The sequence below is a fragment of the Choloepus didactylus genome, chromosome 16 (assembly GCF_015220235.1).
Source record: "Choloepus didactylus isolate mChoDid1 chromosome 16, mChoDid1.pri, whole genome shotgun sequence".
Classification (NCBI taxonomy): domain Eukaryota; kingdom Metazoa; phylum Chordata; class Mammalia; order Pilosa; family Megalonychidae; genus Choloepus; species Choloepus didactylus.
Window position 1 is genome coordinate 45,970,528 of NC_051322.1, and position 6,000 is coordinate 45,976,527.

General features: G+C 42.1%; 1 protein-coding gene across 2 annotated transcripts in view; it reads right to left on the reverse strand.

The window, feature by feature from the left end:
• DTNA (dystrobrevin alpha) overlaps nucleotides 1-5,512 on the reverse strand; it is a 403,763-nt gene extending 398,251 nt beyond the window's left edge. Inside the window, exon 1 of one of the 2 annotated variants that reach the window (XM_037805729.1) lies at nucleotides 5,325-5,512. The gene's annotated coding sequence lies outside the window, so the exon portion shown is untranslated. Of the gene's footprint in view, nucleotides 1-4,824; nucleotides 4,905-5,324 lie in introns of those variants that run through there. The other variant, XM_037805730.1, reaches the window with a different exon arrangement.
• Between the last annotated feature and the right edge of the window lie 488 nt (nucleotides 5,513-6,000).

The following is a 6,000-nucleotide window of genomic DNA, read 5'->3' on the forward strand; positions in this document are numbered from 1 at the left end:
CATTCATTGGTGTATCTGATGGCATCCTCCACTATCATAAAATACACACACTAAAAACAACAAAAAAGTAAAATCCAGTCTTGCATCGCTTTTGTTATGGTATAAGTTAGAGCAATAGAGTACTAGTGACTCCATGACATCAAGCTTTGTATGAGCGGAGCCTACAAGGAGGTGTGTCCCATTCTTGACTGGGATACATGAGTCACAGAAAACACATGCACTGTTTTGAACATTTCCAACATCTACAAAAAAGAGTTTCACACATTCATATATGTGTGCTATGTATGAATTCTGATTCATGGTTAATATTGATATTAATCATATCAACTGCATATTACCCATCATTTGCAGGAAGAAATGATATTGACTAACATCATATTTACTGTCAGACACTGCAAAAATCTTTATATGAGTTAATTAGTACTTCACTTTGTTGACTAATGAAATGTGCCATAGGACTTAGGTTAATATTATTTGGATAATATTTAAAATTACTAACTTTTTCTCCATGGTTTTTTTCACAGTTTCAGTTATTTCCATATCCTGAAATATAACATATATGCAAAAAGGTTCTATCTTCCAAAGCATGATTTAACTAGTAGATATATAGGAAATTTCCAAAGTTATTATGAGTTACAATACTATAGTTTCAGTCATTTCCTTATTGCGAAATCTAACATATATACAAAAAGGTAGAGCTTTCAAATTACAATTTAACAAGTAGGTATAGAACAAATTTCAAAGGATGTTATGGGTTACAGTTCCACCACTTCAGTTTTTCCCTTCTAACTTCTAATACCCTAGCAATTAAGGAAAAGAAAATTATATAGAGACTCGGTATTCATAATCTTTTGTTAAATTCCATCTTGTCTCCTGCTACCCCTTCCTCCAGTTTAATCCCTTTCCTGATCATTAGGGACGCCTAGGCAGTGACCACTCTAACCTGTCCATGCTGAAAAGGGGTGTCAACCTTATGAGCAAAGGGGACATGTATATTTGATGTTCTTGAAAAGGCTATTGCCTCTGGGTTTTGGAACTTAACTGGCATAGGGGCATTCTGAAGGATTTAAGTTTCTGACGAATAAGCTTAGTGAGTGAAACTTTATATAGAGTATGGTATTCCTATTTATTACAGACCCTAGAAGGCAATGTGTAGTTTTTTTTCCCATGTACCCTTCTGTTGTCAACTCTCTGTGCCAGTGTCATACCTTAGAAGTATATCATGTAAGCACCTGTGTATTTTTGTGGTGCTGAACTATGGGAAACATGCCTTTCAACAACCCCTTTCATTCCTATTCGCAGTCAGCAGTCTTTGTCTAATAGTTTCTCAGTCTTTTGGCTAAGATCAAGTGTAGTATCTTTCTTTTTCTAGGCATTCACATATCTCTTCTTGCTGTATACATTTTCGCCTGTAAAACATGGTGTAAAAAAATGGCATATATTTAAAGGAAGTCCTTTTTCCTACTTTTCAATTTTATGAAGGGAAAAGTACCAAAAGATTAAATGAGGAGATATTATGGCTTTCAACAATGACAAATATAATGCACCAGAAAAATTCTGTCATTATGAAACTATGAAAGAATGGCTATTAGTATGGACTCTGGAATCAGACTGCCTGAGTTTAAAGACCCCCTCTACCTGTGTGGCATCAGCCTTGATTATAGTCCTCCCTGTACTTCAGTTTTACCTTCTATAAAACAGAATTAATAACACTTCTGTGAATCTTAGAGACTGTGAGAAGAATCAATTAAAATTATATTTTGAGACATTTTGCCAGTTTCACAACAACCAAAAACAAATGCAAACTATTTTTATCTGAAAATAACTGCTGTGGCAAAGAAAAAAAAAATCACTCTATTTCATTAAACTTAAGTAACTCTTTGCAAAGAGGATAACAACCAAATAAGAGTAGCACATTCTCCAGGTGCTTTAAAAATTGTTGCTAGGAGTCTGTATACCTTCACCTGTCTACAGATAGATAATGGGAAAATGGTATGTCTCCTGGGGAGGAGAAAAGCTAAGATAGGAGCAGAGTGAGACAGATGCCTCTGAATCAGAAAAAAAGAAAAGTTGGAAAATTAACATAAAAGCATTTGGAAAGATCACCTGACATAGTGAATGCCTTCTTACACATCATGTCTCAGCAAATATACAACTTCACAGGCATCCTGCTCTGACCTCCATGTTTAGTCCAGATACCACATTCTCATAGAATTCCTTCTTTTATTCAGTAAACTTACCTCAATTTGTAATTAAACATTTATTCCTATACTTTTTTTTATCGAACCCTCACTCCACTGTGCTGGTGGCTCACACATCTTTCTGCTCACCATTGATCTCAGCTCTCTGCTAAGAAGGGCTCTCCAAGACAGTGCACTTCTCACAAATTGAGAGGTGTGGAATGTGGAAGGAACAAGTCAAGTCAAAACTACCAAGTGAGCAAATGTAGCACTGAACACTGTCTAAAAACAAGTTAAAGAAGCTAGAAAACTGGAAGAGTTCTGAGTCAGTCAAGAAAGGATAGATGAACGTATCACAGGATTTGTGCCTTAGTAAATGTCAACATTTTATATCAAACACTTGAGAAATTCAAACTAAGTTTCAACATCAAAGACACTTTTACCTGTGAAATGCCATCAAACTGACCACAAGACTGCACTCTATCATCCCAAAGTAAAGGTTCAGCCATAATTTGTATGTGTGGAGGGGATAGAGAAACCCTAGAAGAGGTGGATAATTTTTATCACATCCATAAGTCCCATTACCATGTAATGCAATTGGATTCTATTTTTAAAACAATTTTTAATGTTGAATAAATGTGGGTTTGGAATTATGCATACTGAATTTAAATAAACCAAAAGACAAGAATTTAAGGAAATCTATGGAAGTCAAAATAATTCTGAAACTCATTGTGTGAAGAAGCAATTAAATTTACTGGAAAAAATAACAAATGAAGACTTAAGAGAGACAACTGTTCAATAAAATGAATATTATCAGATTCCATAAAACCTCAAATAAAGAGTAATTTCCTAAATATGTGAAGTTCACATATTTAGACCTTTCTTCACAACATGATTCATGTAAAACAAGTGAAGATTTTTTTAAGTATTTCGACTTAGAACTAATGGGAAAATTTGATTTTAGCCCTCAATGAGACACAACTTAGAATAAAGTATATAGAATTGGGCTAAAAGACATGACATACACAATCACTCTCAAAGATAACATGCTTTTAATCAATGGTAGTTGAAATAGAACTGCATAATTCTTCTTCTATAACTGTCAAAGCTCTTGTCAGAGTGATTAGACTAAAGGTAATTAAACATGCTAAAAAATTCTGCAAGATGGTGTTCTGAAGAAAATGATGCTATGCTTTGAGCAAAGAACAGACTAATAACTTAGGAACTTTAAAATAAGGTGCAAATTTAAATATGTAGCTTCAATCAACTTCTTTATAATTTACTGTTTCTGAACATTGCTGATCAATACTTTAATCAATAATTATCTTCAAAACCCTCAAGTGCTGCAAAAGGAAGCTACTCAAAGGATGTGTGCCATAGTTATAGAGTTAAAAATTAGAGATAATTGCACTGAACAAAGTGTAGCACATAGCCAGTAAAGAGGTTCATCTCCATAGAAAGATGTGATCAATCTATCAATATAAAATCCTATGGCTAAAATGGAGTCCTATTTTTACGGAAAAAAAATAAATAATGAAACAAAACCCAACTGAGCTTCAACACATAATAGCTGTATGACCTTGAGAAGTCATTTCACCTCTCTGTGCCTCAATTTCCCCATCTGTAAAAGGTGGATAACTTTTAGTACCTATCCCTTATGGTCTTATGATGCTGTGAGAATTGAGTTAATAAAGCCAAAGCACATAGACCTGTGTGTCTTGCACATGTGGAGAGCTGCTTTTTCTAGAGTTTCTACCTTTGGAATAAAAAAAGAGGTTTTTTTCTTTTGTTTTGTTTTGATTTTTGGTAAAAGAAATTAATAACTGCATGCTTCAACAATATAGGTATCCTTTACGTTCATAAGGAAACACAAATACATCGAATACCAAGTACCAGTACAGCTAAGAAGAAAACCTGAAAGTCAAAATCAATTCAAAAGAGCAAGAACAAACCTAAAAGGGAAAAATGGATGGTAAGTTTCACTGCAAGTGTTCATCAAATATTATTTCCCCAAGTTCTACACTTACCTTCCTTCTCAAAGCCATACCCCAAGCCTATCAAAGAGGAAAGTTTCATCACCAAGTCCCGGGAAGGAACAGTGCTACTGAATACCAGCACCGCCGCCGCCACCCTCTTCTCTCCTCGGCTTTGGTCTTTTGATAGACACCTTTCCATCTCCCACTCCTCGGGTACCAGAACCAACCTTCCGTTCGCCCTCTGTCCAGCCGAAAACTGCGAAGTGGGCAACAGGCTTCAAGTAGTCCAAGACACTCACCCCTCGTGTCTCCCTGCCCCACCCCATTCCCCAGCCCCGGGTGCCCACTCCCACCCAGCCATCCGCCCGGGCTCCGCAGTGCATTGCAACACGCGCAGACGCCACTGGCTGGAGAGGAACCCATCGCGGAATTCCTGGTGGATACCCACTGACTGGTCCCAAACGTGAATGACACCCCTAAGGGAGGTGGCCACGCAACCTCTGACCATCTCAACCAGCCGAGGACGACCAAGAGGGGCAGTAAGCATACCCCGAACAACTCAACCCGTGAAGCGAGGAAACCAACTGCCACCGCCACCCCGGGAGCGGCGCAACGGCGAGAGCCGGGGCTGCAGCGCGCCGGGGCCTCCGCGGGCTGCCGGGATTTACCTGCGCGGCGCCGCGGCCCCGGGCCGGCCATCCTGCCGCAGCCCCTACCGCCTCCCGGCGGGCCCGAGGCGCCGCCCGCCGCCGGGGGAGGCGCCGCGCCGCAGTCCTGGCTGCGGCGCCGGGCACATGCCTCCTCGCCTCGGTCGGCGCCGGCGCACAGGTGGGAACCCCCGCGAGTGGGCGTTTGGGCGAATCCCTTCCCCCGCCGGCGCCCTCCACTCTCCGCCACTCCTGACTTAGCCGGGTGCGCCGCGCTCGCCCTTGCTCTGGCCGCCAAGACGCCCGTGCCCCGGCGCGGTAAGCGGCTGCGGTTCCTGCGCGGCTCAAGGCTGTGCGTCCAGGGCACTCCCGCCTCGCCGCGGACTCCGCGGCCCCGGGCGCCGGGGGCAGCGCGCAGCAGCCCGGCCCGGCGCCCACTCCTCGCCCGGCACGCGGGCGCTCCCCGCCCCCGCGCCTCCCCCACTCCGGAGCTGTCAAGGAAGAAAACGCCGTGCACACACCTTGGAATGGACGCGCGTCCCAGTCACCGACTCGCCAAACTCTTAGAAGGTGTCCACTGGTCTGTAGGGAGGCTTGGGCATGGAGCAGGAGCCGCTTTCTTATTATTTAATAATGTTGAAAGTGCCGGGTCCGCTGCCAGAGTTGTGGGTCATGTGGGCACAGCAGAGGCTGGCTGCTGCCAGTACCAGGGTTTCCTGAGGATCCTGAAACTATGATCTCATCCTCCTCATCCGCCTCCCCTCCGCCCCTCTCTTCGCGGGCGCGCACGCACAGCACACACACGCACACACACTCACACTTACACTGCATGCACTATCCTCCTTCCTGGACCGAAATATTCCTCCAGGGAAACACAGTGTTCACGCTCTTCATTGTGGGGGAAAAATCCTTCTGGATAGAGATTTTTCTCTTTAAAAGCTTGATTTATGTGCTTTGTTTATTTCTTACAGTTTTCCCTCACACGTGCAGAGGATCCGAACAGAGCCTCAGAATTAAAATTTAAAATAATCAGTCTCTTTTGTTGACCTAGATTTTGGGTAGAACCCAAAGCTTGAAATAGTACAATTTCAATGTAAAACAGAGCGATAATACACCAGGCTTGAGAATGGAATAGTAATAATATCTTAGCTGTATGCAGTGGGTTTCTTTCCCAAGCTTCAAGCATTTCCCAAACAT